Here is a 13,033-nt window from a genome sequence, read left to right as displayed (position 1 = left end):
GACATCATAAATGTCCAAGACAGATTATTTTTCCCTTTTGAGTTGTTGCACCTGCAAGATACACAGGGTAGATCAACTGCCTGCCATAATGACTTCATAGGCCCCTGCAGATCCAAATGCAAAATAATCAAAATCTTACTGTGAAAAGAACAATGAGAATGAGATTGGTGAACACAAGATTGGTGTTCTGAGACACTTCTAACTATTCTCATGCCTTGTTCCTTTTGAGTCCCTATACCATGAGGTTCATACTCATTAGGTTCATGGTAGATGCAGAAGATCCCAATTCCCACTTAATCCTACACACCACTTCACACTCACGTAATTACTCTCGTTAAGATCCTCTCAAAGGGATCTGCGTTAGGTAGCAAAATAGGATATCACATCCTTGCTTAGGAATTCAAATAATACGGAAAGTTCTGAAATCCACTGCATGCCTTAGAAAGGCTAACTACTTTCTTTTCTTTTTTAAAAAAGATTTTATTTATTCATGAAGACAGACGAGAGAGAGAGAGAGAGAGAGAGAGAGAGAGAGAGAGAGAGAGGCAGAGACACAGGCAGAGGGAGAAGCAGGCTCCATGCAGGGAGCCCGATGTGGGACTTGATCCCGGGTCTCCAGGATCATGCCCTGGGCCGAAGGTGGTGCTAAACCACTGAGCCACCAGGGCTGCCCCTAACTACTTTCTAAGCAGCCCAAGGCAACACAAATTACCACCTCTTGCAGGTTCCACCCCAGTGTATAGAAATGAGACTGTAAGTTTACTGCAAGCTTCGCCCAACATAAGCAGTATTTAATTAGGAGGATAACAGAGGTCAGAGTTAAATAACATGCACGACTGGCATGCAAATGTAGTGGCTGTACCGCCTTTGAAGCACATTGTTTAAAATAACTGCTGATTAAAATCCAGGTGGAGCAAATTTATCGATCACCCCGTGGTGACTTCAGTTCTACGTCTGTAGCTCCCTTTGATTAAAAAAGAAAACGAACACGCAAAATCGCTTGTCTTATTTTCAGTAGAATGAACTTAATTTTCAAAGACGCCTATCAAAGATAATGTGATTTAACAAAGAATCAACAACTGCTATCCTACAATGTCCGACTCCAAACATTTCTAGCAGAATCACCGAAAAAATGTGATACAGACTAGGAAAGCCACACGTTGCTAAGCCATAGAGCGCCGTGCTGTGCTTGCTAAAGCGCGGATCTATAGCTTCCCAGACTGAATTCTGAACTGCTTTTCAATTGATTAAACGTCTGCCTCACATCTGCTTCTTTCTGAAGCCTGCTAAGCAGGGGGTCCCGCTGCCAGAACCTCTCCTGCCTGGAGCTTTTAGGATGGAAGGGGCTCAGCAAGGAAGGATGCGAGGGGGCTAGGTTAAGCCATCCTGAGGGGCTTCCAGAAATGCCTCCTTTGATGTAAAAAAAAAAAAAAAAAAAAAAAAAAAAATCTCAAAGTTTCTGATTCACCATGGCATGGATTATTTAATAAAGTTATTAAACATTTAGCTCTGATAATGGTCTCAAAGATGCCATTTGGGAGAATCCATTTAGGGTCTGTGGATGGTGAAGAGCAGAATTAAAATGATAAATTGAAATGGGTTTCTCTGACGTGTGTGCTTAGCTCTGGGCTCCCTGGGACTCAGCCGGCCTGCTGCATACCAAAATAAAAGTGACGTGAGTTCAGTCCTGCAGGTCCTTGAGCACGGCCAGTGTTTATCAGTTAAGTCTGGTCCGAGTCAAACAAAGACTGCCTCCGCCCACAGATTCATAAAAGGCAGGTGATGGCAGGGCCATTCCCTTAACTGGTAAAAATTCTACAAAGTTTCTCTAGCCCCAGCAGCATGGCACAGTGCAGGAAAGGGAAAGGCAAGGGTTAGCGTCGCAGCTCGGGAGGGAATCCCAGCTGAGCCTCCTCACTAGCCGAGAGTCGTCTGACCACATTTCTCATCCTGAGCCTATAAAATGGGGATAAAACTTTGCAAAGTTGTTGTGGCCGCAGCCCAACCCAATGAAATCAGAACCTGGGGAGGGGTACCCAGGTATCAGTCACATCCAAAGCTGCTCAGGTGCTTCACAAGGGAAGCCACTGTCTCAGAGACATGATAGTGACCACAGGACACTGACAGTTGGTGAATGGGGACACCAGGTTTGGTCACTTGCCACGGCTGGTAAACAGCTCTCAAAAGGAAAATCAGAATGCGAGTTTGTAGGAGGGGGAGAGGTACAAAGAAGAAACTAGGGACACCTGGGTGGCTCAGTGGTGGAGCCTTTGCCTTTGGCTCAGGCTGTGATCCTGGGGTCCTGGGATTGAGTCCTACATCGGGCTCCCGGCATGGAGCCTGCTTCTCCCTCTGCCTGTGTAAGAAACTGATGAAGGTTGGGAGTCACCACAAAGGGAAGAGGAAAGGAAGCTGACATTTCATAAAAAAGACAGTGAGAAAAAAAAAAAAAAAAAAAAAGACAGTGAGGCAGCCTAACTGAATGTTGAGACCTTAGCACCAGGGGTCAATTGGCTTGGCTTCAAGTTTCCCTCTGGTAGGGATGGAAGAGTGGAGGTGGGATAGAGGTTCAGAGGGGGCCGAGGTGGAAGAGAAGAGATGGCAGCAGGCGCTGCTTCTCATGTCCCGCCGGCCAGCCCAAAACTTGGCTCATCACAGTGTCCAGCTGGCGCAGCAGTGGTGTGCTGGAAGGATCTCCTGACCCAACCCCCTTACAGGAGGCTCAGCAAACACCCAGACACTGCCCAGTGTTCCTGTCACCAATATGGCTCTGATCAAGGTACTAGGACTCACAGAAAATAAACACCATAATACTAGGTCCTATAAGCATTCAGAGGCACTAAAATATTTTTTTTAAGATTTTATTTATTTATTTATTTATTGGAGAGAGAGTGAGCAAGAGACAGCACTAGCCAGGGGAGAGGTGGAGGGAGAGGGAGAAGCAGGCTCCCCATGGAGCAGGGAGCCTGATTTGGGGCTCGATTTCAGAACCCTGGGATCATGACCGGAGCCAAAGGCTGACCTTTAACCAACTGAGCCACCCAGGCACCCCAAAATTTACCCCAATATTTTCCATAAAGAAATACTGACTATTCTAAGAACAGGTTTATATTGGTCAATGCGTTTCTTCTGCCAACAGTAAGCTTCCAAATAATCTCACTCAGGTGCCTCTTCCCAAACCTGGCCTTCTGGATGAAGGAAAAGGATATGAAAACAAAACAAAACAAAAACAAAACTGTCACAAACTCTAAACACACTAGTCATCGTGTTACCGAAGGAAGAGTCACAATCCAGATTATACAACACACATCTCTGTGCATCCCTCAGTTTTCATTCTGAATGAGCTGAGACAGGCTATTTATTATTAATAAAACCTGGGGAAGGAAAGAGGCATCTGGGACACCCCTCTGCCCTCCCCTTACAAAACCAAGCCTTCCACAGTATCTATGTTCAAGAGCCACCATGCTTCTTTTCCCTAGGTAAATCTCAACTGGTTTAGACCGTATTACTCAAGTTATTCTAGGAAAGACAGCACCTAGATAGAAATACGGTAGCTCTGGAATCTTTTCTCTCTCTCTTTTTTTTTTTTAAGATTTATTTTAGAGAGAGAGTATGTGTGAGCCAGCAGGGCAGACGGAGAGGGAGAGAGAATCTGAAGCAGACTCTCAGCCGAGCACAGCTCGATCTCAGCACCCTGAGACCAGGAGCCACCCAGGCGCCCCTCCTTATTTTCCTACTTTTTAAAAATTTCCCAAAGTTCTTAAATAAAATGCATTGCACATAAACCAACATTCTGCTCGGGATCTAACGCACTCCACTGGAAGGTGTTTCTAAAAAGTGGACGTTCAATAGCTTTATCACCGGCAAAGCCCTGTGAAAAGCACACCAAGTACAAGGTGTTTGGAGTTTTTTTGTTTGTTTGGTTTTACTACTAAATTTATTCCCTCAGGGATCCCTGGGTGGCGCAGCGGTTTAGCGCCTGCCTTTGGCCCAGGGCGCGATCCTGGAGACCCAGGATCGAGTCCCACATCAGGCTCCCGGTGCGTGGAGCCTGCTTCTCCCTCTGCCTGTGTCTCTGCCTCTCTCTCTCTCTCTGTGTGTGACTATCATAAATAAATAAAAAAAAAATAAACTTATTCCCTCATACTTCTGCTTCTGATACCTACAAAGTGGTCAGAATATTCACTAATAGATAAGCAAGCACTCTAAAGAGCATTACCTGATTAAAAGTCCACTCAGTCTGGTGAAGCATCATGGTGAGTTTGCAAAGAAACAAAGCTGTATAACCATCTCTCAGCGTTCGGGATGGGGAGTATTAGCTTGAATCTCTTCATCTGCACTCGTCGCTGGCAGTTAATTATTACACGAATATAAGTGATCCCATACAAGTGCATTTTCCAGTAAAAAAGGAATCCATTAACCTAATTTATAAATCATAAGTTATACCTGTCAAAATAGCTTTTAGAGCTGCCAGCTATCATAGAGAACATCTAGTAATGCCATTAATACCTTGATTTTTAGCTTTATCAGCAATAAAGTGGAACACAGAATAGGCCTCATTACCCACATAAACACACACCAGGAGTCCTGTCCTGATTTACAAGGCAGCATTAATTTTGGAAGAATTTACTCCATCCCTTCAAATGCGTAAGTTTTTACTTCTGAACGGGGCTGGTCAGGGTGGACAAGACAGATGTATGCCAAATCCAACAAAGATATGAATTAAACATTTCAGGAGATCTCTGCAATCCTGAGTTATAACTACCAACTTTACAATAGCACATAATTAATGTTAGCACCTATGGTTTGGAAAGTCAGTTTAAACAGCACGCTCTGGGCTCCTTAGTTTAATAAATTTGCACCCATCTGAGCTGGCTCCACCAGGCCAACAACGGTGGGATCTTGGTCAGGTCCGCACTGGCAGCTCTAGTTCTTGTTTTTTTTTTATTCTATAAAGTATAAACCCAGCACTCTGAGCTCTAACCTAAAACAGGTCATATTCAGGAATCTCAGAAAGAACAAAGGATCTGCTTTGACACCTAGGCAGAGTAGACTGGCTGTTTCATCCATAAATGCTTTGATTAATAACTAGCATCTAAACAGAGATGGCCCACATGGCAAAAACCTCATAAGCAAAGTAAGTGATTTCTGGAAGTTTAGACTGTTTAAAGATAGTAAAACATAGTTTCATTTTGTGATACAGAATACATAATTACCTTTACACAGGAGTGAAAGAACTATACATTTTTTTAAAAAGATTTTATTTATTTGAGAGAGAGAATGCATGCCCTTGCAGGGGGAGAGGCAGATGAAGAGCAAGAAGCAGAGAATCTCAGACTCGTACTGAGTGCAGAGCCTGATGTGGGGCTCAAACTCAGGACCCTGAGATCATGACCTGAGTGCAAACCAAGAGTCACGCTTAACTGACTGGGCCAGCCAGGCACCCTGAAAGAACTATATTAAAATGACATCATTCCTAAGGTATCACAACACTGAAAAGTATTGAAGATGAAAAGTAGATTTCAAACTTCATTTTCTCCAAAATAAGACTGGCATCTTATGGAAGATAGTGCTTAGGTTCTTGCAAATGCCTTCTTTTCATCATTACATGCACTGTCTAGTTCAAGGGTCTCATCTAAGCACTCATGTTAGGGTCAGACTTCTGTTCCTGGTCCTTCGAATGCTGTTATTTTCCAATTTTATCTGGTTTTAACCTACCCCTTTTATTGGTATAAAACAGATTTTTCTAAACAAAAGAGTAGATTACCAGACAAGTTACAGCAAAAAAGAATGTTGATTAATATTCATTTGTCTCCGATATGTTTTATTTTTCTGAAAAACCTCCATTCCCTCTTTTCCATAAACTCTCCATTGAGGATTAGAAGCTTTCTGGTAATCAGCTTGAAAAAGACACACAAAAAAATGAAATGCAGTTCTAATGTGCATGATCACCTTCTGGCAAGGAAAAATAGTTCAATGGCTAACTCAATAAAGCGAATCACTGCTGAGACAGAAAAATATTATTTGGTATCTAATCATGTCATAACGGCTGAAAAACAAATTAGCAAATGTCTTATAAAACTGTCTGCAGTTACTGCCCATGGGGAGTAGGAGACAACATTCTGCTTTAATAGTTAAGATGGTCTGATGGAATTAGAATTAGTCTTACTTGACCCCAAAACACTCCCTATTCTGTTGTTTCATACTTCATACTGTTGCATCATGACATTCAGTATTTTTTTAAAGACTTAAAAAAATATATATTTGAGCGAGAGAAAGAGAAAGAGCACTTGGTGGGGTAGGAGCAGAGGGAAAGAGAGAGAGAGAGAGTCTTAAGCAAACTCCACTGAGTGCAAAACCCGACACAAGGCTCAATCCCAGGAACCCTGAGGATCATGACTATAGCCAAAATCAAGAGTATCACACTTAACAAACTAAGGTATCCAGATGCCCCAACCTGCACACTATTCTTAAAATAAGTTCATGGACTCGGGGATCCCTGGGTGGCTCAGCAGGGAGCCACCCAGGGATCCTTTGGCCCAGGGCATGATCCTGGAGTCGCAGGATCTAGTCCCACGTCAGGCTCCCTGCATGGAGCCTGCTTCTCCCTCCTCCTGTGTCTCTGCCTCTCTCTCTCTCTCTCTCTCTCTATCATAAATAAATAAATAAACAAATAAATAAGCAAATCTTAAAAAAAAAAAAAAAGTTCATGGACTCTGGCAATGCAGACCACTACATACTCATACAACTTCTTGCATTTTTGTTCTCCTTACTGACCTGCAAGGTTCACTTTCCAAAGTCTCTGTATTAGCTTGAGCTGCTATAACAAAATACCACACATTGGGTACTTTAAACAACAGAAATTTAATTCCTGGATACTGGGAAGATCAAGGTCAAGGTGCCAGGCAATTTAATTTCTGATGAGAACCTGCTTCTTAGCTCATAGATGGCCACTTTCTCACTGTACACTCATGTGGCAAAGGAAGGAGAGAAAGATACACAGAGACAATAAGTAAGAGCATTCTGATAGCTCTTCTGATAAGGACACAATCCTTTCAATCAGATCCCATTCTAGGTCTCATTTGACCTTGATTACCTGCTTATAAGGCCTATCTTCAAATACAGCCACATTGGAGGCTAGGGCTCCAGCATATGAATTTTGAAGGGGTCAGGATTCATCCAGAGCAAAGAGTAATCCCTGGAAGAGGCTTCTGGGGCACTGGGAATGTCCTACAAAAACTGACCAGGAGCTCTTTACACACATTCATTTTGTAAGAATCCATCAAAGCTACACACTTAAGGTTTATAATGCTTTATTGGATGTGAGTTGACCATAAGCAAACAAAAATTGCCCAAAACATCAATCTGGCTGCAAAGTAGACAATGCAAAAAGCCAAGAATGGAGGCAGGGAGACTGGAACTAGGGAGGAGACCCTGGGGAGAACAATCCCCCCCAATCTGTCTGTCATGTATTTTGGAGTGAAGCCCATAGGACCTGACACTAGGAAAAGAGCTCTCCAATTAAAGGCTTGGTTGTAACTGCCAGTTTGAGTTTAGAAAAAACTCTGCCTGTTCAAGGTTTCTAACCTTGGGCTTTATCTTTATCTTCATTCTCTCATTCTCCCTCCCCTCCCCACCCCAAGTTGTATGGGGTTCCTTAATCTCTAGATGCCTGTTTTGGCCCTTGGTAGAAAGTGGATTCACAAGTTTGTACATATTAGGAGGTGCTTAAGAAAGCAACTGACACATAGTAAGCATCCAGTTAATTTCAGCTATTAGCATTACAAGGAACAAATCACTGCTTTTGTTCCTTTCCTTCCACTTGGCCCCAACAGTTGGATACTGGGGCTTCCTGGATACTACTGCTTCCCAGGAAAGGGAGAACATCCCAAGTGTGCAAAACCTAGACACCTGGGAATCCTCTTGGGCTTCTCTTGCTCATCCCCACATTGATGCACCATCAAGTCCCATCATATTTCATGTTTTCAATGCTGTCGGCATCCATTCTTTGATTCTGCTTCTGGTTCAGGCATCAATACTGCATGTCTGATTTACTGCAGACTGCAGTGTCCTGAGAGCTGACCCCTCTGTTAACTTCAGTTTTCTATCTGCCATGCGAGTCTCCTTTACTTCCTAAATCTTAACTCCTCTCCATCTATAGCATAAGGCTAAGCCTTCTTCTAGAAGAGCCTCTACATTCCATTTCTTCCATTACCCTCCTTCCTTACTGATCACTCTTGAGCTAATCAGGACAAAATCCTCAACATTCTTTGCTAGTCACCTCTGTACTTTTACACAGCATGAATGCAGGCTATACTGTGGGAAGCTAGCGAGGGCTAAGCCAAAGGAAGAAACTATAAACTCATGAGGGTGGGGACAGCAGCTCTTACACAACCAGCACCTTACACATAATATGCTCTAAGTAAACTACTGAATTCACATTTGTCTAGCCTGAACCTCGAGAGTAATAACATGAGATAGAGGAAGACAGCAGGAATCGCATCAAGTCTACACACAAGAGCATCAAGGGAAAGCAATTGCTTCAATAATCCCTATGAGCAATAACACCATTAGACTCAGACCAAAGAACCCCTCCCTTTAGAGTCTCATTCTGGCCCTCCACAGGTCCTCTCCTCTCTAGAGGAAACAAGAGTAGAGACCCACCTGTAATCAATGTCTCACCTGCTCCAGGGCCAAGATCACAGCATTCCCAGGGCTTAGAAGCCAGCCAAAGGGCATCTGTTACGATGAAGGTTGGGGTATAGGGAAAAAGCTTGGACAGGGACTGGGCAATCATATGCATGTGCTGGAGGCCCCTCAAGATGTAAGCAGGGTCAGCCAGGCGTGAGAAGAAAACAAGCTGGAAGCTGGTGCTCCCTGCATCACCACATTCTGGCCTGGAAGCCCTAAGGTTTAAGATTTCTAAGCTGAGAGTTGGCCTTCTTGGTCATTGTGAAGGTTTAATTGTCAGGAAAGAGGATACAACATTTCATTTAACAGTTTATTAGCTTAATTAATAAATTTAAAATATTTTGACATGTGGTATGTGGATCCTCATTTATATTCTTGCCCTGGGCCCTGCCAAATGTTAGGGGTGAGCTTCTATGAGAACCAAATCTGGGTTATGGCCAGTCCATACGTAAAGGGAAAAACTTAGCATGCTCCATTGAAGTAAACCCAGGGAGGTAAAGCCGGTCATCTCTGAAGCCTGATCTCCAAGATTTCAACCCAGGCTCCACTTACTGACGCAGTGTGACAGGAGGCAAGATGCTCCACCATTCAGAATGTGCCTCGGTTTCCCTATGTTGTAGGGTTGTTGAGAGAATTCCACAAGTTGATGTTTGTAAAGTGTCTGAAATAACTCCTGGAACAGAGTATGTGTTTCTTCAATAAACTACGTGTGTGGAGAAAAACAAGGAGCCACAAGAAACTGAGTCCCAAGCTCATGTAGAATGCTTTACCCACCAAAACCCAGGAATCTATGTAATCATCAGGACACAACAGGTGAAGTCAGGACTAGGACCTCTGCCTGGAAACCCAAGAGAAGACGCTGTCAGCAACTCAATTCACAAGAAAAACAATTTGGAAAAATCAGATCGCTGAGGGACTGCCTACAAATGTGAAAATATAAAGCATGAGTTTTGAAACCTATAATAAGACCCCAATAGATCAAATGGGCAATAAATACCCTTCATAACGTGAAATGAAACCAATCAACAAATGGAAACATTATTTGGTCTAAGAAACTAAGGCAATGCAAAAAACAAACCAAACATAAGATATCACCCTTTGGGGTCGCCTGGGTGGGTCAGCTGGTTGAGTGTCTGCCTTTGGATGGACCCCACATTGGTCTCCCTGCTCAGTGTGGAGTCTGCTTTTCCCTCTCCTCCTTGCTCATGCTCTCTCTCACTATCTCTGCCTCTCTCAAATAAATAAATAAAATCTTAAGGAAAAAAAAAAAGATACCATCCTTCACCTGTCAAAGTAAACTACCAATATCAGCCATGTGGCAGTGAAATGTGATCACTTACTCATTCCCAGTGGCATCAAAATTAGCATACCCTGTAAAAGCATGCCCTTAACAGCCTTCTATCCAAGTTGTAGAGGAAGACTTAGAAGTTAAGCCACTTATCTCATGTAAGTGGCAGACTGGGGATTCAAATTCATGTCTTGCCTACAAAACACAAGCTCTTCCCATTCTGTCATCAAGCCTGGAAGCTTCCCTTCCAGAAATAACAGGAGAAGGGCCTGTAAACCAAGCCACGCCCTACAGAATGGAAATCGGCCGTCGGTGTGTTCACTGGCAAATAAAAATAATGGTGTAGTCAACTGTAATATATTTAAGTGACATGATTGAAAGAAAGAAAGAAAGAAAGAAAGAAAGAAAGAAAGAAAGAAAGAGAAAGAAAGAAAGAAAGAAAGAAAGAAAGAAAGAAAGAAAGAAAGAAAGAAAGAAAGAAAGAAATTTTAGTAAGATGATACTAGGGAACACAATTTTTTAAAAAGATTTATTTTATTCACTTTAGAGAGGGAGAAAGAGGCAGAGAATGTGATTGGGGGCACAGGCAGAGGGAGAGAAGCAAACTCCAGGCTGAGTGCAGAGTTCGATGTGGGCTCCATCCCATGACCCTGAGATCATGACCTGAGCTGAAATCAGAGTCAGCTGCTCAACCAACTGAGCCACGTAGGTGCCCCACAATCTCTTTAAAAAGATTTATTCATTTATTTTAGAGAGGAAGACAGAGCCCCATGAGCGAATGGGGGAAGGGACAGAGGGAGAGAATCTTCAAGTGAACTGCCTGCCAGTGCAGAGCCCCACATGGGGCTCCATCTCATGACCTATGAGGTCGGGACCTGAGCCAAAACCAAGAGTCAGACACTTAACTGACTGAGCCATCCAGGTGCCCCAGGGAATACAATCTTTTAAGACATTAACAAGAATCTTTCCAAGAGTTGGAATAAGATTCTGGGTGTGGGCACTCCAGGCCACTAAAGTAGTATAGGCTGTAATGACACTCAAGGTCTATTGTTTTCAATTTCAAATCCATTGTATTTAAAAATTTATTGAAGGATTTTAGAAAAGCATGAGGTTTTGATAGAACACCTTTAAACTCATTGTCCCAATCTAAGTCCCGAACTAGACATTAACCTTTCATGACTACAGCACCAATAACATCACTGCAGAGAGAAAGAGATCTACGTTCAAAGAATGGACGTTTCCAAAGTCAAAATTCAATTTTGATTGAATTGGTACATCTATGATAACGATAAACAGCACTTGGATTATCCTTCATTGTGAATCTATCCACATTCATACAGTATAAACCCAATGACTATCTTCAACATAGAAATTAATATTAATTCATGAAATTTTCAGTTATTATTGGGCATGATACATTTTCATTATTATAGATTTTAAATAAAATTTAAATATGATTAATAACTTCTACTATCCCCCTTTCACAGTAGTACAAGAAATATTTCTTCCCTACTAAACACACACTCACACACACACACACTTATGAGTTATTCCATAAGGATCTGAAAAGGCTTGTCATGTCTCATATATTTCAGGGATAAACGTTTTTTTTTTAATATTAGGAGATGCACCAGTATCTGGCAAACCAATACAGCAGGAGAATAAATTCTTACCAAATTTACACATTACTCCTAAAATCTGTTCCTATGTATATTCTTATTAGCATTTAAAATGGCTTTTTATGTTTTTTTCAAAAAGAACAGAAGGGAAAAGCTAAAAAAGAAGTAGGATTTATAGCCCTGTTAAAATATAGTATACCAAAGAATATGGTTAAATAGGAGGCAATAGTCTATTTGCAGTTTTAAACATTTTCATTTTAAGAACTAAGTGTGAAACTCATTAAATAAATGTCTATTGTGTGACTATCATTTATTAAGCAACAAATTTTGAGTTAAAGGAATTTAACAGGTATTGATTCATATTATTTCAGTTCTATAAAGTTCTCCCTTTGTAACATCAAGACATTTAGAAATAATTTGTCTGAGTCCTTGTTCCATCCATCCTACATTTTAAAAACTCAAAGAGAAGATCAGAAAATGAGTTTTATCTCCAAGGGTGTGGTTATCATAGGCATATTCCACCCCATAAAGATAAAAATCCAAGTTTTTTTTTTAATTAAGAGCATACATATTGCTTAGTAAAGCATTCCAGTCTCCATAACATTTATAACTGACAAACATTTATTGCAGCCCCGTCGGATAATAACCACGCTCAGACATTTGTTCAACAGCTCCATCTGCTCTGATGGTAATCGGAGCCCCAGAGCACAGAACCCACCTTTAAACAGCTGCAGAAGTAATTACCCCTAGGGAAGGACGGATTCATTTTCTTCTGTATCTTCAAGATTTTATAAGTTGTTGTATTTGTTTTTAGGTTTGTATTCTTGTTAACTAAATGACTGTGAGCAAGATTTGTTTTAAATTGCTTAAACGGAGTATGTGCCTGTGGAGATGCACACACCAAGAGTTCCACCTCAAAACTACCAGGAAAAAGTCAATCCTTCCATATCAATCCATGAAGGATAGTCTTTTAAAGGACAGGTCCCCTCGTATTCTTCTTTTAAATAGATATATCAATAAAAAGGGACAGAGAAATCAATGGGTTATCTAACTCTTTCATAAAGGTATAGGACTGTGATAAAACACAATCAGTGACTTCCTAGGGAGAAAAAGGTAAAAATAAATGATAAATAAATAATAAGGTCCTCCAAATCTTGGATCTCCAGGTGTATTGTGCTCTTCCAGCCACTCCCAAGTCCTGCTGGCTTCCCTTTGTGTGAGGATCGGGGAGGCTGTGTCCACAGGGAAATGTGCTGCAGTCACTGCAGAGCTGGGTGTGAACCATATCCCTTCAACTGCCAGGAATGCTGACAAAGCTAACTCGGTTTCATTAGCCAACCTTTCTCAGTTCCACTAAAGAAAGCCCTAAGCAAAAACAGAAATATGCAATCACTGACTGTATTGGCACCTATAAAAATGTCTTAATCACTTTCCA

At 41.8% G+C, this 13,033-nt stretch overlaps 1 protein-coding gene across 1 annotated transcript in view; it reads right to left on the bottom strand.

The window, feature by feature from the left end:
* Positions 1-13,033, bottom strand: part of AKAP12 (A-kinase anchoring protein 12) — a 96,072-nt gene that overhangs the window by 55,207 nt on the left and 27,832 nt on the right. The gene's annotated exons all lie outside the window — the stretch shown is intronic.

This window comes from Canis lupus, chromosome 1 (assembly GCF_003254725.2).
Source record: "Canis lupus dingo isolate Sandy chromosome 1, ASM325472v2, whole genome shotgun sequence".
NCBI lineage: Eukaryota > Metazoa > Chordata > Mammalia > Carnivora > Canidae > Canis > Canis lupus.
Note: the sequence above shows the minus strand (reverse complement) of the source record. Positions and strands in the feature narration are given on the sequence as shown.